Source organism: Pelodiscus sinensis, chromosome 3, assembly GCF_052426305.1.
Source record: "Pelodiscus sinensis isolate ZL-2025 chromosome 3, ASM5242630v1, whole genome shotgun sequence".
Classification (NCBI taxonomy): domain Eukaryota; kingdom Metazoa; phylum Chordata; order Testudines; family Trionychidae; genus Pelodiscus; species Pelodiscus sinensis.
Window position 1 is genome coordinate 146,027,978 of NC_143054.1, and position 25,505 is coordinate 146,053,482.

At 45.1% G+C, this 25,505-nt stretch overlaps 1 protein-coding gene across 5 annotated transcripts in view; it reads left to right on the top strand.

The window, feature by feature from the left end:
- The window catches only part of DAAM2 (dishevelled associated activator of morphogenesis 2), a 371,485-nt gene that overhangs the window by 52,024 nt on the left and 293,956 nt on the right, over nucleotides 1–25,505 (top strand). For 2 of the 5 annotated variants that reach the window (XM_006131755.5, XM_006131757.5), the window contains exon 1: nucleotides 21,005–21,534. The exons of the other annotated variants lie outside the window; for them this stretch is intronic. The gene's annotated coding sequence lies outside the window, so the exon portion shown is untranslated. Of the gene's footprint in view, nucleotides 1–21,004; nucleotides 21,535–25,505 lie in introns of those variants that run through there. 5 annotated transcript variants of the gene reach the window in all.

A 25,505-nucleotide genomic window follows, 5' to 3' on the forward strand; every position in this document is an offset into this window, starting at 1 on the left:
CTCATTCATATTCATTGAATTCAGTGAGCTTTTTTATTGATCTGAGTGGGGATTGGATCATAGAATCATAGAACACAAGAACTGGAAGGAATTTTGAGGGGTCATAGAGTCCAGTCCCCTGCCCTCATAGCAGGACCAAGCACCATCTAGACCACCCCTGATAGATGTCTATCTAACCTCCAGTTCTGGAGCTTCCTAGTCCGAACTACCTAGTTCGAGCCCCGTGTAGCCGCGCTGCGCGGGGTTCGAACCAGCGGGGTTTTAAAAATGGCGGCTCCCCGCTTATGCAAATGAAGCCCGGGAAATTCAAATCCCGGGCTTCATTTGCAAGTGCGGTATGCCTACATTACCCCGCTAGTTCGAACTAGCGGGGTAGTGTAGACATACCCTCTCTCTCTCTCTCTCTCTCTCTCTCATTTATTAAGACTTGCTCTTTTTTTGGTTTTCATTCATTATAAAGTAAAGGTCTTCACGATGATTATAAATATGGCTACCCCTCTGAGACAATGTAGTGTATGTATTTCTAAATTAATACAAAAAGTATACTCATTGTTATGTAAAAAAAATCTATTTTGTATTGTGGTTACTTATCTCCTGTAACAACAAACAGGACTGTGTAGCACTTTAAAGACTAACAAGATGGTTTAATAGGTGATGAGCTTTCGTGGGCCAGACCCACTTCCTCAGATCAAATAGTGGAAGAAAATTGTCACAACCATATATGCCAAAGGATACAATTAAAAAAATGAACACATATGAAAAGGACAAATCAAATTTCAGAACAGAAGGGGGATGGAGGGGATGTAAGGGGGGAAGTAAATGTCTGTGAGCTAATGATATTAGAGGTGATAATTGGGGAAGCTATCTTTGTAATGGATAAGATAATTAGCGTCTTTATTCAAATTTGAGCGTAAAGTGTCGAATTTAAGCATGAATGACAGTTCAGAGGATTCTCGTTGAAGTGAAGTTTTAAAAGGTCTTTGAAGCAGGATGCAGGTAATCAAGTCATTGAGACAATGTCCTTTCTGGTTGAAATGGCAAGAAACTGTTTTTTCTTTGTGATCCTGTCTGATATCTGTTTTGTGGGCATTGATCCTTTGGCGAAGTGTCTGAGACGTTTGTCCAATGTACATAGCAGACGGACACTTTTGGCACATGATTGCATAAATTATATTTCTGGATGCGCATCTTCCCCACCCTCCATCCCCCTTCTGTTCTGAAATTTGATTTGTCTTTTTCATATGTGTTCATTTTTTTGGTTGTGACAATTTTCTTCCACTATTTGATCTGAGGAAGTGGGTCTGGCCCACGAAAACTCATCACCTATTAAACCATCTTGTTAGTCTTTAAAGTGCTACACAGTCCTGTTTTTTGTTTCAGCTGCACCAGACTAACACGGCTACATTTGTACCACTTATCTCCTGTGGAAACCACTACAGCTTAGTAGAAACTGAAAGCAGCTAATCAAACTTTCCCTTGCTATGCAGAGATGCACAAAAATTAAAATGATGGGATGATAAAGTTAATGCAACTCTATTTTTGCATTTCAAAAATAAATTCCATTGACTGTGGAGTTTTGACCTAAATTTCCTGTCCTTAATTTATCTGACTACTTTAGGCCATCACTAAATGTCAGCCATAACTGTTTTTGTCAATTTCCCCATGGCCAGCACAGAGTGTGCAGTCCCTTTCCTTTAAAGCTCTGAGGATTTACATAACCCCAGAATTGTAGCAATGTGAAATGCGGCTCTGGTTACAATAACAAGGATTTAGGGAACACAGAGAGAGAGATTGTAACTGCAAAGGCATAAAAGCAAAACAAAATAAAACCTCACATGCTGTTTTAATTTTCAGCAGCCACGTGAGAACTGTCCTCTGGTTTCTGACTATAAATAAATTGCTGTCCTCACAGGAAGATGGAAAACAAAACAATTTGCATTCCTCCCAAATTTTCTTAAGATTATAAAAAAAGGAAAGGTAAATGTTTCTTAAGGAAAGTATATCTGTGCAAATGAAAGTTTAATTAACACTCAAGGGAACTGGCATTTGCATCAAGCAAAGAAATTTGACATTAATCCTCTCTGTCCCCTGCCTCCCTGCCAAACCTCCCAAGCAAATCACTTAGCGCTGACTATGGATTTAAGACACAAAGCCATAGTGCTGCTGCTACTAATGATGTAGAGGCGCAATAGCATTTTAGGCAGGCACAGTGCCTTTGTGAGCAGTGCCTGCTGCTAGTCCCTGTTACAAAGCACAGCTTGTCCTTCTGGCTGGTGCTCTATTGGAGAGGTGGGGGGTTGGTCCCACATTTGTCCCATCCTTTCAATCCCTTTTACAAAATCTAGAGCTTCTGCCAGTACTAAACTGCCTAGGAAAGCAAGGACTAGGATTTGAGTGCCTCTTCTGAGGAGGGATGTGTCAAGGGGTGACCTTCCCTGGGGGGGTCCCTCGAGCTTAGCCCCCTTTTGCAGCCTGTGCGCCGGGGTCTCTAAATGGGTTCCTCTCGGGGCGGAGGGGAGTGTAATATGGCTCCATGTCCTATGTCCGTACCTATAGTCTGGTTCCACCAGGAGCATGCCCAGCAGGGCTGTTGGGGAGGGGCTCTTTCAACCAGTTGGGCAGAGTTCACTCCCTGCTCTCCAGTGTGGGACTGATATACCCCGTCACACATGGGAGTGAAGGGAAGGGTCCTTAGGTTCCCTCCCCAACCATGTGCATTCATACAGTCAGGCATGATCTTGCCCTTATATTTTTCAGGGACCTTCAACTATAGGCTTAATGGGAGACCAAATGGAGTGTTAGGAGATATGCACCGACTCTAGGAGTATATTTGCTGCAGTAAGGTGTCTTCCAAACAGAAGAGCTCTCTCTTCTGAAAACCCATTGGCTGTGTCTACATTGGCACCCTTTTCTAGAAAAGGGATGCTAATGAGACAAGTCGGAATTGCAAATGCCGTGGGGGATTTAAATATCCCCCGTGGCATTTGCATGAATATGGCTGCCGCTTTTTTCCAGCTCGGGCCTTTGCAAGAGAAAAGCGCCAGTCTAGACGGGATCTTTCAGAAAATAAAGCCTTTTCCGGAAGATCCCTTATTCCTGAATTTAAGAGGAATAAGGGATCTTCCAGAAAAGGCTTTATTTTCCGAAAGATCCCGTCTAGACTGGCGCTTTTCTCCAGCAAAGCCCCGAGCCGGAAAAAAGCGGCAGCCATGTTCATGCAAATGCCACGGGGGATATTTAAATCCCCCGCGGCATTTGCAATTCCGACTTGTCTCATTAGCATCCCTTTTCTGGAAAAGGGTGCCAATGTAGACACAGCCATTGTGTGTGGAAAGTGGGATAGGGCATAGCTAGACCTAGCACACTCTTATTCCCCAGAAATTGATCCCTAAAGTGAAGGCTGCAATAAGAGGCTTCCCAGAAACTCCAAGAATCAAGAACCCATTCAAGGACCACAGGCTTTAAGAAGGGGCTGGATGACCAGAAGGCAAGTCCTCCCTTATAGCAAAGAGGAAAGGAATAGAAATGGAGCTGACCTAGGGTAAGACAGGTGAAGAGATGGGGGATCAACTTAATATCTTGGATAGAGGAACAAAAGTATTCTTTTTATATTGTACTTATGGCCAGTGCAATGTACTGGAAACTAGTACTGTTAGTAAGAGGCAAGCCAAAGAGGTAGCCTTTGAATGCAGATCTGGAGGTACAGACAAGGGATGTACCTCCTTGCCAACGACATAGGGAGGGGAAGAGGAAGGTCAGCTATGAACCTGTGCCTTTGGTCTCTCTCTGTAGTTAATAGACCTTCTTTTATCTTGGCCCCATTAACACTTGGGAGAAAAAGCATTAGTACCTTCTCTCTGTAGCATTATGAACAGGTGCTGTGGCAATTACTGTGCTGTCACAAACGGAAGATTCTGATTTTAATTCAAGAATGCAAAACAAAACCAGATGAACATTCAAGAAAAAAGGTTACTGTTTTCGTGCAACTGTCCCCAGTCATGAAGAAAATCGGAAGGGATATACAGAGAGGGTTGGATAATATAGAATTTACACTTACACAAAGCACATTCTGCCCGAAGACCTCTAAAGTGTGTGACAATGTATTAGCCCTAGTATAGATTTGGGGAAACCAAAGCACAGAGAGAATTAGGAAGTATATTTTCCAAAGTGTTCAAGCCAAGTTTCTTTATTTTGAGACTAAGGAACAATTTGAACTGACATTTTGTCATAGCAAAATCAGTTGTGAGCACAAATATGATTATTTTCACCACTACCTTCCCAGTTTTGCCTCACAGTTAGGTAGTTGGGGATACAAGTACTCTGATTAATGGCGATTGCTCTAGTTGAAAAGCTAAACAGAGGATTTTAATTGACTCTGTTAAAATTGGGAATGAGTTTTTATACAAATGAGTGAATGTATGAATGAATGACTGAATGAATGAAGGTGTAAGGTATTATAAAGTTTTTACTACAGTGTGTTTGAGGTGACCACATTACTGATGAGTGGTTGGATCATGAGTAGATTTTGCAAGTCATCCCAAATAAATGCCAATAAATGCTTTCACGCTCCTCCCGTCACCAAGGTTTTTGTTCAGACCTCTTTTTTTCTTGGCTGGCCCCTTTTCCCCTTTGAAGTACATTAGCTACTATGAAACAATGTCACTAGTGAAGACAGGGTTTAGTTTCAATACTAAGTGAAGTATATATACCAGTCTGTATAACAGTTTGAAAACGGTAGTGTGACCCATGGGACTTTACGTCATGATTATTTTGACTTCATATATGGTATTAATAAATAGAAGTGAATTGTATGGCTCAGGCGTTCAAGTTGGACCCAGAAATGTATTTAGGTTCCTGTTCCCCAGATTTAAATGCCTAATCCCCAGTTTTAAGCATCACCACCATCCGTAGTGACATAATCTACATTGTGTGTCTTTGCTGTCTTTTTCTTTTCCCCCTTGTGTGTGTGTGTGTGTTTTGTTTTGAGTATGACAATACCTAAATCTCTTTGTGGATCAGGGCTCACATACCATGGTGTTATATAAAGACATAGGACTAAATTCTAACACCTTCACACATACTGAGTAGTCGAGTACCTTGCAAGTAGTTGCACTGAACAACTGCTTGAGAAGTTAGATATTTGAGTATGGGTGACTGAATCAAGATAGGGTATTGATCAGGAGTTCCAGCTGTTCATAAAGGAAGATTGTCACAATCTGATATGTCACAAAATGAACTGGGCCTTAAAGTGAGTTTCACTTTCAACCTCAATTATGACTAGTTTATCTCTCAGTCCAGGTGTCATGTGATGAAAGTACACAACTAGGAATCAGGCTTTCTGAGGAATTTAAGGACAGCCTTAATTCAGTGGGTGAGGTTCAGGGTTTTTAGGGTGTTTAATGCTTATTGAAATTAACAGCAGTTAGTTCTTAAATATCTCAGAGAGTGAGGGGGTTAGTTTTTCAGGGTGTCTGTGGGGTGGAACGGGGAGAGAATGGGAAAGAAATCTGTAGGAGACCTAGAACTAAAGAAGACCTGGGAAATCACTTTCTATACCAGTCAGATGGAAAGGTCTGGATGGAGCTAGCTGTCATGAGGTGCAGAGGCCAGAACGGTTAAGACATTTATGTGGCTTCTATGTAAATGTGGTGGACGGAATATCAGCTAGTAGGACTTCAGAGTGGGAAGGAGCTCCTGAGCCAACAAGGAGCTGAAGAAGCCAGATTTGAGAAAAATGTGACTTTGTTTTAAGTCAACATTAGAATGGTGATGCTGGTTTAATAAAAGATAGAATCCCAGTAAAGGGATAGGCTTGAATGACATGGCCCCCTATGTATAGTTATTGAGGAGCTAATGAAGGGCAAACTAAGGCAGTGGAAGGTCTTGATGGTGGATTCGATGAATCCTGGCTGTTAACTTATGACACAGAGGCCTTGTCTATACTTATGGGAAGATCGACACTCCAGAGATCGATTTTTCTGGGGTTCAATTTAGCAGTTCTAGTAAGAATCCACTAAATTGAACTCTGATGATGTCCCTGTCAACCCCAGTACTCCATGGGGTTGCACAGAATAAGAAAACTTGATGGGAGAATTTTTCCTGTTGACTTCCTTCATTGGTGATGCCGAAGAAATTTGATTTAAGATACGTCGACTCCAGCTACACAATTCTTGTAGCTGAAGTTTCTTATTTAAATCTAATTTATTGTGTAACGAAGTCATGGCCTTAGTATCAAGGTAGCAGCTGTGCTTTATCTTAATCCAGTTTCCAGTAGCCTCTACTGTCCACCTCACAAAAGCTGTCATCACTACTGTCAGTTGTACAGAGGCCAAGGACTAAATGGGATATGTAAGCTACTCTATTATTTTACTGGAGGGGGAGTCACTAGAGGGCAGGATGAGGAAGTGTGGAGGGATGATTTGGAGGGTGCTAGAAGCATTGCTGTCTGTACTGCGTCAGTGTTGAGTTTAAGAAGAGAACTTCACTCTGAAGAGTTTTTAATGTGGCATCTTTCACTAGCACCAAATTCTCACAGAAGGGGGAAAAATGGGCCTGATTTTCCTCTGCATTGATATAACTTTATTAAAATCAATGGAGTTATATCAATGTAGAGCTGGGATAATGAAGAGAATCAAGTCCAATGTGTCTGCAGTCTCCCAAAGGTTAACATTTCTGAGAATTATGTGAATGCATCCATGGGAGAACAGACTCCTACTACTTAATGAAGTTTCTCTTAAAACTGTTTAGTGAAATGTCATGGAAACAGAACAAGAAGAAGGTCTTTCTGATGGTATTTCCTAGACTGGCAATAGTGCATCAGCAAGAAATGTCTTGGAGCAGAATGATTTGGCATCTTTTCTTTTTAAAAAGAATAAACCAATTAATACGAAATAATTTGTATTAGAACTTTAGGTCTTTTCTGGAACAATGGATATAAGCACTCATCTGTATGAAGCAGCTGATACCTGTAAAGCCTAAGACAGACAGAGACAATTGTTCTGCACCCACATCTTCTTTTTCTTTGTATTTTAAAAATGTGCATCTATCTGTCCAACCATGAGTCTGTTTGTTCAAGAACTCCTAAATGGTAAGAGCTAGGACCACCAAATTTGGCATGCAACTTCCTCTTACCAAACCTTAAAGCAAGATCAGGGTTTGGTTGTGCCAGGATAATGGGGTATGCATGAAATTCAATTGTTTCTCATAAAATGGAAAGGGAGGGGTTTGGTAGGAGGGAGTTACACTGCAAAATGGCCAGAGGGGGTAGCAAAGAGCCAGGGATGGAAACCAGGACAATTATAACGCCATTGGGCTAGTAGGGGTAGGGGTGGAGAAAGGGATAGATATCTACTATATATTTCAGAGAGTTTGTTTGTGTGTCTGTTTGTCAGTGGGCAGTATGTCTGCCCCCCCCCCCCATCCAGGAAACATGCACCCCTCTCCCTGCGCAAGAGCGACTGCTCTTGCACGAGATCATGACACCGTAGACACAGCCTGTCACAAATAAATGTTGCTGCTGTTCTGGAACAGACTGAATCTTCTGCTGGCTCTCACTATCACTGTCAAATGGGGCTAGGTTTGCCTCTCATCTGCACTACAGGCATTACAGCAGCACTGCTATGGTGCTGTAGCAATGCTGCTGTAGTGCCGTAGCGTGGACATTTCCTACAGCTGTGGTCACCAACCAGTAGATCCTGATCTACTGGTAGATCTTGGAGCCCCTGACAGGTGACCCTGACTGGTTTGGCCAAGAGGCTGTTAAGCGCAGCACTTCATCTGCCCCTCCCATCACTGCTGGGCACCTCTTGCTCTTTCCCTTGGAGCTCCCCCCTCTCCTGGGAGCCTCCTGCTTGTGGTGCAGAGCAATGAAGGGAAAGGAGGGGTCTCATAGACTCATAGACTTTAAGGTCAGAAGGGACCATTATGATCATCTAGTCTGACCCCCTGCACAGTGCAGGCCACAGAATCTCACCCACCCCTCTTAGAATAATCCTCTCACCTATATCTCCGATATTGAAGCCTTCAAATACTTTGAAGGTCCCAAGATGCAGAGAACCCTCTAGCTGTGATCTGTACCCCATGCTACAGAGGAAGGCGAAAAACCTCCAGGGTCTCTGCCAATCTACCCTGGAGGAAAATTCATTCCCAACCCCAAATATGGCGATCAGCTAAACCCTGAGCATGTGGGCAAGACCTACCAGCCAGACACCCAGAAATTCTCTATAGTAACTCCTATCATCCCTCCATTGACATATTTCCCACTGAAAATGAATGGTCAATTAGTTACCAAGATCATATTCTCTCATCAATCCATCCCCTTATCATAGAATCATAGAACTGGAAGAGATCTCAGAAGGTCATCAAGTCCAGCCCCCTGCTCTAGGCAGGACCAATCCCATCTAAATCAACCTTGCCAGGGCTTTGTCAAGCCGAGACTTAAACACCTCTAGGGATGGAGACTCCACTACTTCCCTAGGTAACCCATTTCAGTGCTTCACCACCCTCCTAGGGAAATAATTTTTCCTAATATCCAACCTGGACCTCTCCCACCACAACTTGAGACCATTGCTCCTTGTTCTGCCATCTGTCACTACTGAGAACAGCCTTTCTCCATCCCCTTTGGAACCTCCCTTCAAGAAGTTGAAGGCTGCTATCAAATCCCCCATCACTCTTCGCTTCTGCAGACTAAACAGACCCAACTCCCTCAGACTCTCCTCATAAGTCATAAGCTCCAGCCCCCTAATCATTTTGGTTGCCCTCCACTGGACCCTCTCCAATGCATCCGCATCTTTTTTGTAGTGGGGGGTCCAGAACTGGACACAATACTCCAGATGTGGCCTTACCAACGCCGAATAAAGGGGAATAATGACATCTCTTGATCTGCTGGCAATGCTCCTCTTAATGCAACCTAATATGCCATTAGCCTTCTTGGCTACAAGGGCACACTGTTGACTCATATACAGCTTCTCATCCACTGTAACCCCCAGGTCCTTTTCTGCAAAACTACTACTTAACTGGTTGGTCCCCAGCTTGTAACTATGCTTGGGATTCTTCCGTCCCAAGTGCAGGACTCTACACTTGTCCTTGTTGAACCTCATCAGATTTCTTGCGGCCCAATCCTCCAATTTGTCTAAGTCACTCTGGACTTAGTCACTAAGTCACCTCCAGCGTATCTACCTGTCCCCCTAGCTTAGTGTCATCCGCAAACTTGCTGAGGGTGCACTCCATCCCCTCATCCAGGTCATTAATAAAGATATTGAACAAAACCGGTCCTAGAACCGAACCTTGGGGTACTCCGCTAGAAACTGACCGCCATCCTGACATCGAGCCGTTGATCACTACCCGCTGGGCCCGGCCTTCTAGCCATCTTTCCATCCATCTTACCGTCCATTTATCCAATCCACATTCCTTTAACTTGCTGGCAAGGATATTGTGGGAGACCGTATCAAAAGCCTTCCTAAAGTCAAGGTATATAACATCCACTGACTTTCCCATGTCCACCAAGCCAGTTACCTCATCATAGAAGCTAATCAGATTGGTCAGGCATGACTTGCCCTTTGTGAATCCATGCTGACTATTCCTAATCACTTTCCTCTCATCCAAGTGTCTCAAAATGGATTCCTTAAGGATCCCTTCCATGATTTTTCCAGGAACCGAGGTAAGACTGACCGGCCTATAGTTCCCTGGATCGTCCTTCTTCCCTTTTTTGAAGTTGGGCACTACATTTGCCTTTTTCCAATCATCCGGGATTTCTCCCAACCTCCACGACTTTTCAAAAATAATAGCCAAAGGCTCCTCAATGACAGTTGCCAACTCCCTCAGCACCCTTGGATGCATTAAGTCCGGACCCATGGATTTGTGTACGTTTAGCTTTTCTAAATAGCTCCTAACCTGTTCTTTACCCACCACGGGCTGTCCATCTTCATCCCATCTTGTATCACTTAGCTCAGAAGTCCAGGAGCTGACCTTGTCCGTGAATACAGAGGCAAAGAAAACATTGAGTACTTCAGCTTTCCCTACATCATCTGTCACTAGGTTACCTACTTTATCTATTAGGGGCTGCACACCCTCTCTGATCACCTTCTTCTTGTTAACATGCCTGTAGAAACCTTTCTTGTTATCCTTCACATCCTTAGCCAGTCGCAATTCCATTTGCGCTTTTGCTTTCCTGATAATCCCCCAGCATTCCTGAGCTGTACATTTAAACTCCTCCCTGGTTATTTGTCCAAGTTTCTACTTTTTGTATGCTTCCTTTTTGTGCTTAAGTTCACCAAGGATTTCCCCTGTAAGCCAATCTGGTCTCCTACCATGTTTGCCTCTCTTGCTACGCGTCGGGATGGTTTCTTTCTGTGCCTTCAATAAGGCTTCTTTAAAATACTGCCAGCTGTCCTGGACTCCTTTCCCCTTCATGTTAGCATCCCAGGGGATTCTGCCCATCAGATCTCTGAGGGAGTCAAAATCTGCTTTTTTGAAGTCCAAGGTGTGTATTTTACTACTCTCTTTCCTTCCTTTGGTCAGGATCCTGAAATCTACCATCTCATGATCACTGCTTCCCAGGTTGTCACCCACCTCCACTTCCCCTATTAGTTCCTCCCTGTTTGTGAGCAGAAGGTCAAGCTGTGCACGGCCCCTGATCCTTCAGCACTTGTGTCAAGAAGTTATCCCCAACATTCTCCAGAAACTTCCTGGATTGCCTGTGTACTGCCGTATTAGTTTCCCAACAGATGTCAGGGTGATTAAAGTCCCCAACGAGAACCAGGGCCTGTGATCTGGCAGCTTTGCTCAGTTGTCCAAAGAAAGCCTCATCTACCTCATCCACCTGATCCGGTGGCCTGTAGCAGACACCAACCACAACATCACTGCTGTTGTTTGCTCCTTTAAACTTAACCCATAGACTCTCAACAGGTTTTTCTCCCTCTTTATACTGGAGTTCAGAGCAATCGTAGTGCTCTCTTACATATAGTGCAACTCCTCCTCCTTTTCTCCCCTGCCTGTTCTTCCTGAACAGTCTATACCCTTCCATGACAGCGCTCCAGTCATGCGAGTCATCCCACCAAGTCTCTGTTATCCCAATTAAGTCATATTTCTTGGACTGGGCCAGAGTCTCCAGTTCTTCCTGTTTGTTGCCCAGGCTTCTTGCATTAGTGTACAAACACTTCAGGTAACCAGTTGATCGCCCTATCTTCTCCATTCGAAACAGGGGTCCTCCTTTCTTGCTCCCTCCTCTCTGCATTTCTTCCCAGTATCCAACTTTCCCTCTCCCCTCAGGGTTTTGGTCGCCGTCCCCCGACGAACCTAGTTTAAAGCCCTCCTCACTAGTTTTGCAAGCCTTCCTGCGAAGATGCTCCTTCCTCTCTTCGTTAGGTGGATCCTATCTCTTCCTAACAATCCTTGTGCCCGGATCAGAGTCCCATGGTCGAAGAAACCAAAGCCCTCTCTGCGACACCACCTGCGCAACCATGCATTTACGTCCTCAATTCGACGATCCCTGCCCAGTCCTTTCCCTTCAACAGGGAGGATGGACGAGAACACCACTTGTGCTCCAAATTCTTGGATCCTTCTTCCCAGCGCTATATAATCCGCAGTAACACGCTCAAGGTCATTCTTGGCTGTATCATTAGTTCCTACATGGAGAAGCAGGAAGGGGTAGCAATCCGAAGGTTTGATCAGCTTGCTAAGCCTCTCAGTGACATCCCGAATGCGAGCTCCCGGTAAGCAGCACACCTCTCGAGATTCCAGGTCCGGATGGCAGAGGGATGGCTCAGTCCCTCTTAGGAGGGAGTCCCCGACCACCACCACCCGTCGTTTCCTTTTGGGGGGGGTGGCCATGGAACCCCCATCCCTAGGACTACGCATCCCATGCCTTGCAGTAGATGGTGTTCCCTTCTGGTTTCTTCCTTGTGAAGTCCCTTCCAGAGCTTTCAGCACTGCAGAGCCTGTGGAGAGAGCTTGAAAGCGATTGCTTACCTCTATAGCATCAGGGGATTCCCGTGCTGGCCTTTTTCCCCTTCTAGAAGTTACATGCTGCCATTTCTCTTCTTGGTCACTTACTGCCCTCTCTGGCTCCTTGAGGGATTAATTGCTTGAAGGATTAATTGCTGCCTTCTATCGAGGAAGTCTTCATCCTCTCTGATCAAGCGTAAGGTCGACACTTGGGCCTCCAGTCCTCTAATTTTTTCTTCCAAAATCTCGACCAGCTTGCACTTCATGCAGATGAAATCCGTTCTTTCTTCCGGGAGGAAGACAAACATGGCACACGCCGTGCAGGTAACAACAGGAGACCCATCATCAACCATCACTGCTGTCCTGGAGAAGGGATTTAAAAAGAAAGGCAAGAGAACCTCCCGCCCTTCCCTCTCCGCAACTCCCTCTCAAAACTCCCTGTTAACACTCACCTGTTTGCAAGCTCCTTGGTCGCTTGCCCACTGCCTTATAAAGCCCCTCCCCCTACCAAGGCTCAGCCAATCAGCAGAGGCTTCTAGAATTCTAACTTTAATTAGAAGCCAACAGTTTCCACCTGCCAATCACAGCCCCTACCAATCACAGCACAAACTCCATCAAGGGGAGGGGGAGGGTAAAGGGGAGGTTGGGGGGAGGGGGAAAAAAAGCCTCACTCTCAAACACAGGGGAAAATAAATAAATAAATTAACAAAAAACAAAAAAGAACACACACCAACCCTCACTCACAAACACAAGCTCAGGACACAGCACACAGCTCAGGGTCACTGATGTCAGGATGCCCCCTCTCCCACCCTGTATTCTATCTCCACAGAACAGTGGGGAGGCGGGGGCACAACAGGGTTTGGGATGGATGGAGTTTGCTGGCTGCTTTTGGGAGTAGTGCAGGGCTAGGACAGGGGCGAGCCTTCCTTAGCCCCACTGCCCCACCATCAGGAGCCACCTGAGGTAATCAGTGTCCAGCTGAAGCCAGCTCCAAACCACTGCTCCAGTCAGGAACTCCCTCCTGTAACCCAAGCCCCTGCCCTAGCCCCTGAGCTCCCTAGACCCAAACTCCCTTACAGAGCTTGTACTCTGAACCCCCTCCTGCACTCTAACTCCCTGCCCCAGGCTCAGCTCAGAGCCCCCTCATACTCCAAATCCCTTAGCCCAAGACCAGAGCCTGTGCCCCAACCCTCTGCCCCTTCCTGGTGAGAGGGAGGAAAAATGGCGGAGGGAGGAATGGAGGACCAAGTGAGCAGGATCAAGGCCTCGGAGAAGGGGCATGAAGGAGGCGGGGTGAGGGTATTTGGGTCTGAGGTAGATTTTGGGTTGCAGTCAAATTCAAAAAGAGATCTTGTGGTTAAAAAGGTTAGAGACCCCTGTCCTACAGGAACTCCATTCTCTGATTGGAGGTAGCTGGGTCAACAGAAGGATTGTTCCATCAGCCCAAGCTGGTGGCTAGGCCAGCAGAGCTATGACACTCAGAGCTAAGAATGTTTCACATCCCTGGCAATGCAGGTATGTTGGTCTAAGTTTGGTGTTGACTGGGTGTCAGTCAGCTCTTTCACCAAATAATGCATTTTTTTGTTTCTAGAGCTGTGCAATCATACTTATGGACCACTTAGCACCTCTCTGCATCATTCTTAATGCACTGACAGCCGTCCTGCCAAGTATAGTAAAGCCGCTTTTAACCCCTCCTTTTTCCTCCCCTCCACCCCTCGAGATCAAGCAGCTTTTCAAGTTAATGACTTGGCACCATGTGCCTAAGAACACGGAGCCACCTTTCCGTAGGAACGTTGTCACATTTCCAGGACTCCTAAGTATACAGGAATTCCTGTTAGAAAAGCCAAGTATTCTTCAGGAAATTGTGTGTCACAGACTAGGACAATTTCTGTGTGATGGGAAGTCATGCCATGTCCAGGAAAATTAGGGTGGGTTAAATATGGCACAAGAGCAAAAACTGATGAAGGGTTTTGGAGCACAGAGACCAAACGTCATTTATCATCCATTGCTATAATAAGATCAGCTTCTTTCCTAATTGATCACAGCCTCTTACTAAGGCTCTGCCAATTAAACTGCCTGTAATCACTATAGAATATTAGTATTTAAAATTCACATGGCACACTGTACCATGTTAGTTCACTAACTAACTCTTATCACATTTCCACAAAGTAGGGAGGTAGGCAGGTGTTAATGTCCCCATTTTACAGAGATTTTTAAGTGGCTTGCCAAAGATCAGGGAAGCTGTTACCAGGTCAGCAACCTGCTCCAGCTACTTTGTTGCTCTCAGATGATGCATCAGAAGTGGATTATGCCCACCAAAGCTCAAGATACTGTCTATAGTTTTTGTTAGTCTCTAAGGGTATGTCTACACTACCCCCCTAGTTCGAACTGGGGGGGGGGTAATGTAGTCATACGGAGTTGCAAATGAAGCCTGGGATTTGAATTTCCCGGGCTTCATTTGCATAAAGCCGGCCGGCGCCATTTTTAAATGCCGGCTAGTTCGGACTGCGTGCCGCGCGGCTACACGCGGCACGAACTAGCTAGTTCGGATTAGGCTTCCTATCCAAACTAGCTGAACGCCTCGTGGAACGAGGTGTACAGCTAGTTCGGATTAGGAAGCCTAATCCGAACTAGCTAGTTCGTGCCGCGTGTAGCCGCGCGGCACGCAGTCCAAACTAGCCGGCATTTAAAAATGGCGCCGGCCGGCTTCATACAAATGAAGCCCGGGAAATTCAAATCCCAGGCTTCATTTGCAACTCCGTATGACTACATTACCGCCCCCCCCAGTTCGAACTAGGGAGGTAATGTAGACATACCCTAAGGTGCTACAAGATCATTCATTGTCTTTTACGTTTTTGGTGTGTGTGTGTGTGTGTGTGTGTGTGTGTGTGTGTGTGTGTGTGTGTGTGTGTGTGTGTGTGTGTGTGTGTGTGTGTGAGAGAGAGAAATCAGGTATGTGTGTGTGTGTGTGTGTGTGAGAGAAATCAGGTAGTTCCCTATTACAGGGAGCAGTTGGCAGCACTGAAGGAGGAAGTGCAAAAAGATGTGGGGAGTAAGGAAAGGTGTATACTGAGGAGATCCTCAGAACAGGGAAGCTGTTGTAGGTGCTTGAGAGGGACTGCAAAGTACCCAGGGAGGGAGGCCCCAGGGAAGAGAAATCTTGTGTGGAATTAGGAATGGTCTTGGTTTGGGGATGTCAAGTATTATTTGCAGTTTTTTATATTTATAAACCTCAAGGTGGGGTATTTTTGACCAGAAGCCTGAAAGAACCTTTACTTGGTCAGACAGCCGATAGCATGCCCCTTGGCCATAAGGGGGTGCACAGGGAGAGCAGGCCCAGTGACAGGAGATAATTAGGGAGACAATTTACTTTTAGAAAGTTTTAATTTTCCCTCCTCACTCCCAGTTAGGTCACCCCCCTTCATTCTTCCAATAGTTTGGAAACTTTTCCACTGTCTAAAAATAAAGGGCTGCCTTTCAGCCCCTTCCCCAGCTGCTCTCACTTCAGTGCTGCCAGCCCTTACTTCCCCTCCCTCCAGGTTCAGCTGTCTTAAATCACAAAATCTAAAGAGATACAGAATCAGAGTTAAAAGGGGTCTGGGAAAGAAGGGGGGAGACTAGAACTCAAAGAGGGGAGGCTGCAATAAGAAGGCCCAAACCAATACCCCAGAGTCAAACAACCCTTTGGATCCAGGTCAGAACTTAGTGTTTGGCTTGGCCTAAACTCTTTTAACTGGCCAATCCCTAACCCTGGATTGAAATGTCCCCCAGTTTTGGGAACATTCAGGTCTGGAGCTGAATGTTGTGGTTCAGGCCCTTCTCTGGGGCCAACACAGATTTTAATTTAGCAGAGCAATATCTGGGCTAGTATAGTTATGTTGGAACAACCGAGAGCCTCCCGCTGTAGTATTCTGAAGACTGCTACAAGTAATTAGGTAGCTATTAAATTGACTTCCTTTGAACAAAGGATGCTGTCCAGAACGTTGAATTACTTTACATCTGTTACTAATCTGGAGGGACTTTTAGCTCTAAATACTATTTTTTTTAAATATTCATATTTTAACAATATTCACTGAGAAACTAAGCAACCTTCTCTTTTTATATTGGACCTGCAACAACAAATATCTTTTCTTCTTCTAGCAGCAGTGATTAACTAATCAGCCATCTTCCCAGAGGCATGCTAGTGAGAGTACTATAAAAAAGCAAACCATTTTAGTTCAGAAGCCGAAGCAAACCAATACATCAATTTTAGTCCATTTCAAACTGAAATACCTTAGGACAGTCCTGGGCAAAATATGACCCCTGGGCCAGATCCGACCCACTAAGCCACCAGATCCAGCCTGCAGATGCTGCGGGGAGCCCCAGGCAGACTCCCCACTTGTCTTGCCCCACTTGCATGCCACTCAGAAACGTGGCTGCAGGGCAGTTTCACTTTAAAAACTGAGCCCAGAGGGCAGGGGGGAAGCTTTCAAAGCTGCTTCCACCCCTAGCACAATCCCATTGGCCAGCTGGACAATGGGGGCTGCATGTTTCCATAACAGGCAGCCACAAAGCACAAGGGGCTTGTAGTTATTCACAGAGCACATGGCTGTAGCCTGGGGGGGGGGGGAGGGCAGGGAGGGAGGCTGATTAAGGAAGGGGCTGCTGGCTGGTAAGTCACCTGGCCAGAGGCTGTCTCTAGCACCCCAGCCCCTCCTTTCCCCAACCCTCTGCCCCCCTGCTCCTGCCCCTCTACTCCACTGCCCCCCATCCCTCCTCCCAGATCCGGCCTATTAGTTTTGTTGATTCTCTCTCTCTCTCTCTCCATATATATATACAATTTCCTGTGGGACGACAGTGACGTCATCTGTGTCCTCATGCCACCGCCGCCCACCTCTGCCTCTGTCCTCAGCCACTTTCTGTGGCCAGCCTCAGCACCTGGCTCCCACTTCATGCCCCAAGGAGCTGTACTGCCAGGGAGGAGCTTCTGGGGCTGGGTCCCCTCTGCCATCCAAGCCTGACCCCTCCCCTCCAAGCTGCGCTGGGTCACCTGTGAGCCCAACTCTCACTCTGGGCTGCACTGGGCTGGGTCCCCTCTGCCATCCAAGTCTGGTCCCCACTCCCCAGGCTGCCATGGGTCCCCTCCACTATCCAAGCCTGACACCACCACAACAGGGCTGCCCCGCATCCAAGCCCAACCCCCGCCATCCCCTTCTGAGACCCTGCACCGTCCACCTGCCCCTGCCCCTCCGCCCTGGCCAGACACCTACCCCAAGAGAGGGAGGAGGTGGAGAGCATAGCGAGCAAGGGGCACAGCCCCCTAATTTTTTTTTAACTTTTCATTTTATAGACTAGCAGAGTCCAGCTCCTAATCTCAATACATTTAAAGGTGGCTCAAGTCTGGGATTCTGGCTTGATTCTTTACAGATGGGCCAAGGTGAAAAGTTTGAACTTTGAACTCAAGCCTCCTGGATTTAGTGGGTTTTGGCCATGAGCTTCCACCATTGAAGTAAATGGGAGCAGGATCAAGCCCTTAGATCTGGGGGGTTGGTTTGACCTCAACATTCTAATAAAATGAGTTGAACTAACTAAATGAAGCTGCATGAATGTTTATTACTAATAGATTTCTTAGCACTGCCCTTCCCAAGGGAACAGATCATTCCTGCGGCAATATGGTTAAATATAACACCTCCTCACGGGCACATCTGCTGGCAGTGCAGTACCAACCATTCTGCATGCTCTCACTACAGCCAGGAGACACTGCGAGCGCCGCATGGCATTTTAGAAAGGGGGGCATGATGAATCTGCAGAGAAGGGATTGAAATAAAGACTTGCTAGTTTTGTAGCCTGTGGTGATTGAGCAATAAGAGGGTCCAGTCACTGGGCCTGGTAGCTGCCTTTGAGTGATAGTGTAAGGCATGGCATTCAGCCCTGCCCACAAAGCCGTGGTGTTTAATCTCCTTGCTGGCTGGAGAAGCAAGCCTGGCACTGGAGCGCCATTCACAATGGGTACCTTTGTTCTCAGATTAATAATGCCCTGTCTCTTTGTTTTGAGAATGGCTCTAACAAACAATGTAGATCTCCAAAGGCAGCGTGACATCTCACAGAAACCTTTGCAGAACATTCAGTGTGGAATCCATTATTTTGTGCTTGTGGCATAACGGATCATCTTAAAAAGCCTGTTCTCCCAGACCGTTCCTTTTCTTTCGCTACAGATCCAATACAACTTTGTTTATTCCAGCTTTTATATGATCCTGTTGCTTCTGTCCTATCTGGATTAATAACCCCATATTTGAGCCATCAAACATAAGCTGCAGGAACAGCTAACAAAGTAAGGAGTAATGCAGACAAATCCTGTCCCCACTAAAGTCAATGGGGCCACTCTTATTTTGTTACCCTAAAAACACATAAGTAGCATAGATTCTGTTATCCTTGGAGTACACAACCTGAAAACACATAATTCTGGACCAAATCCTGCAGTGCCTAAGTAGTTCCTTGATTTCTCTGTGGACCTCGTTTGTTTTATATTGCACCCTAGCATTTCTAGGGAGCTGGTTATCTGCAGGGGCGATTGCTACATTGTGAGGCATTTTGTTCATGTTGGAGGGAGACAGGAAGACACAGGTATGCACGCACATTGCTCTTATTCAGAAACTTTTTTTTGTTCGGTGTTTCCCCTTAATCTAAAGTAAGCCATTCCTCCTGAAAGTATATGGTTGTTTCTTGAGTAAGGGCTGTAAGACTGGTCTTGGTCTTGCTAAACAGAACACTTCTTAGTCTTCAGGGAGGCATCAGGATCTCTTAATAATAACCAAGCTCTACATTGTAGAGCTGCTTCCTTTCAAGGCTCTGAAATCATTTTGCAAATATGAATGAATTCATCCTCACAACACCTCAGTGATGTAGGTTAGTTTTAAGGTATCTATTGTATAGCTGGAAACTGAGTCACACAGCGGTTAGGAGATCTGCCCAGTGCAACACACTGAATCAGTGGCAAAGCAGGAAACAGAGTGCAGTGCCTCTCCTTGCCAGTCCTTTGCTCTAACCATTATACACCATTCCCTCCTAAAGCCAGGAAGAGAACCTAAGTGTCCTGGTATAATCACTAGACCATGGTCTATCAATATACCAGCCAAATCCATGTTTGGATGCTCACATTTTTGCATAGGTGTATAAAATAATTATAATCCTAAATGTTGGAATGGAGAAGAGCTGCCAAAGTATCCAGCCCTTCTCTCTGGGGACAGTGTAGGACTGTCCGTTACAGGACAGATGCTTGTATTTTGTCCTGTCTACTTTTAAAGGTGCCTTGCAGTGGTGCCTCCATCCTTTCTTATGGGATATGGCCCTTCCTGTGTTCCCCTTCTGTCCTGTCATTCTTCTACATTTTTGGTGTCCCTCCCCATCAAACATGTGCACATGGCAATGTTCCTCCTCTGTCCTATCAGCCAAGCTCTCTATCCCTGTTTCACATGCCTGTGCGCTGAACTGAAAGTCTAGTGGGGGATTTTAGATGACCTGGTAGGGTTTCTAGGGTATCTTGTTTCCCTAGCATATGTACACACACAGTATAGGTACTGTGAGAGGTAAGGTGAGAAGGGAGAGCGTGTTAATAGCGCACGAATCTGCCTAACTCATGACCTTTGGCCAGAAGGCTTTTTCTAGCCTCTTGGCTAAATCTGTGATTCCAGGCTCTCTGCCAAATGGGCAGATGTTGAGTCTCCCTGCCTTGTCCCCTGATTAGTCAGTCAGCACCTTTCACTCCCTCCACCCACCTCCAATAAGATCTCAAAGGGAGATAAGGAAGGAACTTTGAGTTGGGTGCGGGACCAGCTGGTAGGGGAAAGGGAAGAGCAGAAGTGGCTGTGGACAAGCATCTGGCTTGGGGGAGTGGGAGATAAGGGCAAGGGAGCAGGGGACGAGTGGAATGGAGGACTGGAAGACTAACACACTGGTGTGGGGACTGGGGTATAAAGGCCTTTTCTCCTCTGGGTATCTTATGCTACCTTAATGTATCAATCATCTGACATTGTCTCCAGCCTGCAGCCAAGGTGGGTAGCAGATCTCATGCTAGAAGAACAATAATGGGCCCTGCTGGTCTGACCCATGGCTATTGGTGCTGAAGTTTGTCATTTCATTGGGTGGTTGGTTGGCTTCTCCACTGATGCACCTTCCCTCTGGTTAGCTGGCATCCACTGAGCCCATTTAGGAAGGGTCTTCAGTGTCCTGCACCTTGTATAATTGTCACCATTATGCAAAATGGATGTAAAATGCTAACACTGCAACAGTCACTCTGTGCTACAGTGAGTGATTGTGCAAGGCACAAGGCAGCAGTGCATTACCCTCGCTTTCTCAACTAAGTTGTTGTTTTGAAGGTATTGCCTTTTTCAGATTATGTTGCTTTTTCTTTCACTGAAATATGTCCTGCCCTTTTATTTCTTGATTATACTTTTTTGAACGTAAGATTTTTCCTTGTAATGTATTTTGGTGTGTTGTTTAGTTATTGCATGACGAATCAGTGTTTACTATATACAAAGAGCATACTTTCAGGCTGTGTTACTTGCTTTTTTGAATAAGGAAAAGAACAGAAGAAAGAACAAACATAAAGTCTCTGGAAACAGTTACTCTGTAACTGCCATTGGCCTTGAACTCTCAGCTTTCCCCCCTAACCAACAGAGGTTGTAACTCCTTTCATTTTAGGATGTGATGCACTGAAAACAGACACATCTCCTGAATGGGATGCTGGGGAGTAGAAAATCCTTTAGAAACAGTGCATTGTTACCAACCTAAAGTTATTTTCAGAGTGAGTGAGGATAATTATAGGTTTCCATTTGTTAAAGTGTACTCTCTGCCCTACAAGGGAGTAAATACTTTTAAGGACAATGTAATGTGAGTGACTTGCAGCCATTTCTGATTGGATAATGTGTGTGTGTAGTCATTCTTCACTAGGAGTGAATGCGTGCTCTAGTGTTTAGATCAGGTATCTGGAGTCAATTCCCTGGCATTCTAGTTCCATCTCTGCCACAAACTTGACAGGTGATTTTGAGCAAGTAGACCAATCTCTCTCTCTCTCTTTCTTTCAGCTTTTCTGTCCATATAACAATTCTTACCCACTTTTGAAAAGTGCTCTGACAGCTTTGAATGAAAGGCTGTGTGGAAGAGTAATATCTTGTTGTTAATGAGGCATGTAGGAAACTGTTTCATATCCTGATGGTTATCAGTCAGGCCTTAAACAATGAGAACACAACTCCCCCCTCTCCTGCTTCAAACACCATCCCATTCAGGTTTTTTCAAGAGTCTGTTCATTGGTATTGCCTGTGAGGCTGGAGCTTGTCTCTTTAAGAAAAGTGTAGCCCAGTAGCAGAGGAAGGCCCTGCCTCCCAGAGCTTGTAGCACTCTACTTGGGCTGTGGAAGGGGAAACAGTTCTTGATCTTCATCGGAATACAATACACACACACATAGGCAGCCACCCCAACTCCAGCTCCCACAGTAACATCTAGCGTGGAGATCAGCACTCCAGCCTGGCTCCCTGACACAGGATGGACGTTCCTGAGCACTGAGCTCAGCTGCTGTAAAAAGCAAGTAGGAAAACATACAGCTGGATAAAATTGGTAAGTCAAACTAAAGTCACATCCTCCTCTTTGGAATGCAGCTTTCTAGTCTCTTTATTTTTAATATTCTTTGCAGACAGGGTTTTTTTAATATTGTCTTCTGAACAGAGCAACTGGGAAAACATGAGGAGAAAATAAAAGTAGATCTCTAGCATGTGTCAGCATTTGTGCTCCTATTTTAAAATCCCTTTTCCACATTAACACTTGGCTGTAGGAGCTGAAAAGGGAAAGCCAGCAAGTGCTTCTGTGTGGGGGGAGGACACTGGTAAAAGTGCTAATTGGCTTTTGTAGTGAGGATGAATCAAGAAGGAGATCTAAAAGAATAAAAAATCAAGTAGTTTGAAGTAAAGTGACTTGTCATTTACTTTAAAGAGGTAAAACATTTCATGGTTACCAATTTTTTACAAAATTTCTGTTGACTGTGTGTAGTACTGATGGATTTTTTTTAATGTTATTGACTGCAGTCAGATTTCAAATTACTTTTAGGCAACTAGTGAATAGTTCATTTGTTTCGGATAAAATGTATTGGTAGATCTGAGAGAGTAGGCAGATGCATAAAATGCCTTTTTCTCAGTGGCAGACAGAGGGCACTGGTGTTGCATATGGTAGTAATTCATAGTAAACTGGTGAAAGAATTTGGTGGAACTCATTTATGAATAATTTAATGGTATAAACTGGTAAAAAAAAGATACATTGGAGCAGCAATCTCTCCAGTGTACTATCCAACATAGGTGCATCCATTCAGTGGCTTAATTTTTGCACTTCAGGGGATGAAAGTTAGGTTAATTATTTGAATTATTATAAGACTAAAACTTCTGTTAAGCAAGTCAGAGACTACTTATAAAAATAGATTCTAGACTCCTGGCTGAAAGGAGTTAAATATTTAATCGATATTTAATCGATATTTTCTTGTTTTTCTTTTTTGGCATTTTACTCTGACACACCTTTTTAAGGACTACAAAGAAATAGTGCTATACAACCACTAAACATGCAAAATGTTTGTTGCTAGTAGTGCTCTGTTGTGTGTTGTGCTGCACATTTAGAGTAAGTCTGGATTAGAATTTGGGTGATGCCAAATCTGAAAGGTTTGTTAGCATCTGCAAATGCTTTTTTTTCAAGGTCTAATTCAATGTTGACCAAGTTTCAGGTAGGAAGTAGATCACCGAGTCTGGAACCGGTTTGTTTCAAACATGGTCCAGTGATTAGTGCAGGGGATGGAAACGTAGTTTTGTGAAATTTTACTCTTATGAATGAACGAAATATTGTCAAGTGGTTAGGACTGGGAAAGGTAAAAGGAAGGAGGTTCAGAGTAGGGATGTTAAATATCAATTAATTGACTAGTCATAGAATCATAGAACTGGAAGAGACCTCAGAAGGTCACCAAGTCCAGCCCCCTGCCCAAGGCAGGACCAATCCCAACTAAATCAACCTAGCCAGGGCTTTGTCAAGCCGAGACTTAAAAACCTCTAGGGATGGAGATTCCACCACCTCCTTAGGTAACCCATTCCAGTGCTTCACCACCCTCCTAGGGAAATAGTTTTTCCTAATATCCAACCTAGACCTCCCCCACTGTAACTTGAGACCATTGCTCCTTGTTCTGTCATCCATCACTACTGTGAACAGTCTCTCTCTTTGAAACACCCCTTCAGGAAGTTGAAGGCTGCTATCAGATCCCCCCTCACTCTTTTCTTCTGCAGACTAAACAAACCCAAATCCCTCAGTCTCTCCTCATAGGTCATGTGCTCCAGCCCCCTAATCTTTTTGGTTGCCCTCTGCTGGACCCTTTCCAATGCGTCCACATCCTTTCTATAGTGGGGGGCCCAGAACTGGACACAACATTCTAGATGTGGCCTCACCAGAGCCAAATAAAGGGGAATAATCACTTCTCTGGATCTGCTGGCAATGTTCCTCCTAATGTACCCCAATACGCCATTAGCCTTCTTGGCTACAAGGGCACACTGTTGACTCATATCCAGCTTCTCATCCACTGTAATCCCCAGGTCCTTTTCTGCAGAACTGCTACTTAGCCATTCAGTCCCCAGCCTGTAACAATGCTTGGGATTCTTCCGTCCCAAGTGCAGGACTCTACACTCGTCCTTGTTGAACCTCATCAGATTTCTTTTGGCCCAGTCCTCTCATCTGTTCAGGTCACTCTGGACCTTATCCCTACCCTCCAGCATATCTACCTCTCCCCCTAGTTTAATATCATCTGCAAACTTGCTGAGGGTGCAATCCACCCCTCATCCAGGTCATTAATAAAAATGTTGAACAAAACTGGTCCAAGAAGAGATCTTTGGGGCACTCTGCTAGAAACCGACCACCAACCTGACATGGAGCTGTTCATCACTACCCATTGGGCCCCGACAGACTAGTCAGCTTTCTATCCATATTACAGTCCATTTATCCAAACCATATTCTCTTAACTTGCTGGCAAGAATATTGTGGTAGACCGCATCAAAAGCTTTGCTAAAGTCAAGGTATATCACATCCACCGACTTTCCCATATCTACACAGCCAGTTACCTCATCATAGAAGCTAATCAGATTGGTCAGGCACGACTTGCCTTTCATGAATCCATGTTGACTATTCCTGATTATTTTTCCCTCTTCCAAGTGCTTCAAAATGGATTAGTTGAAGATCCCCTCCATGATTTTTTCCAAAGACTGAAATAAGACTGACTGGTCTGTATTTCCCTGGATTGTTCTTCTTCTCTTTTTAAAAGATGGGCACTACATTTGCCTTTTTCCAATCTTCCCGGCTCTCTCCTGATCTCCACAAGTTTTCAAAGATAATGGCCAAAGGCTCTGCAATGACACTTGCCAACCCCCTCAGTACCCTCACATGCATTAAATCCGGACCCATGGATTTGTGTATGTTTAGCTTTTCTAAATTGTTCCTAACTTGTTCTTTCCCCACCAAGGGCTATCCATCTCCTCCCCATACTGTGTTGCCTAGTGCATTAGTCCAGGAGCTGACCTTGTCCGTGAAGACAGAGTAACCTCATGAATTCATATTGGTTAGTTGACTAATCTGTAGTTCCAGGGGCGGGGCCACCAGCCAGCTCTCTTGGGCCCCACTCCCCAGTAGCCCCCTACCACTCTGTGCTGCTGCCTCTGTGCCTTTGTCAGGGGGGGTATGTCTACACTGCCACCCTAGTTTGAACTAGGGTGGCTAATGTAGGCATTCGAAGTTGCAAATGAAGCCCGGGATATTTAAATCCCGGGCTTCATTTGCAACTTCGAATGCCTACATTAGCCACCCTAGTTCAAACTAGGGTGGCAGTGTAGACATACCCGGGGTTCTCCCATCCATGTTAGTAATCCACCTCCCCAAACGATGAAACTCTTCTTCTGTAGACATAGTGCTGTCTACCTAGGGACTTCGGTTGTTTGGTATCCATATTACAATTGGTATGGACTTGGGTATGGATTTTTCACACCACTGAGTGACATAGCTAAGCAGACCTTATTTTCTAATGTAGTGTATTTTCACATCTAATTCTGGCATCTGCATTACATCCTCTTTGTTTGCTATCTGTCTGTGATTTCTGAAATTTGGAGAGACCCTCCCTGTTTTCTTAAACCTGACACAGATAAAACTGGGCTTCTTTGAATGTTTTTTCCTGGCTCTGCTGCCTCCGGGGTCACCCATGCCAAGCTCTTTCTGTAACACCACAGTATTTTGTCTTTATCCTCCAAAGGATACCCATGACCTTGGAGTGACTATGAAGCTTGAACTCTTGTCTTACATTCAATTAGGCTGTCAGGGTACTTCTACATTGCAGGGCTTAACTCAAAATGAACTATGCAAATTGAGCTATGTCAATTGAGTATCTTATTTCGAAAGAGGGAGCATCTACACAGCACTTATTTGGAAATAGAGTGCTCTTCTTCCAACTTCCCTTAGTCCTCGGACAATGTGGGCTACAGGAGTCGGAGTAAGAAGTCATCCACTTGACAGTATTTTGACAC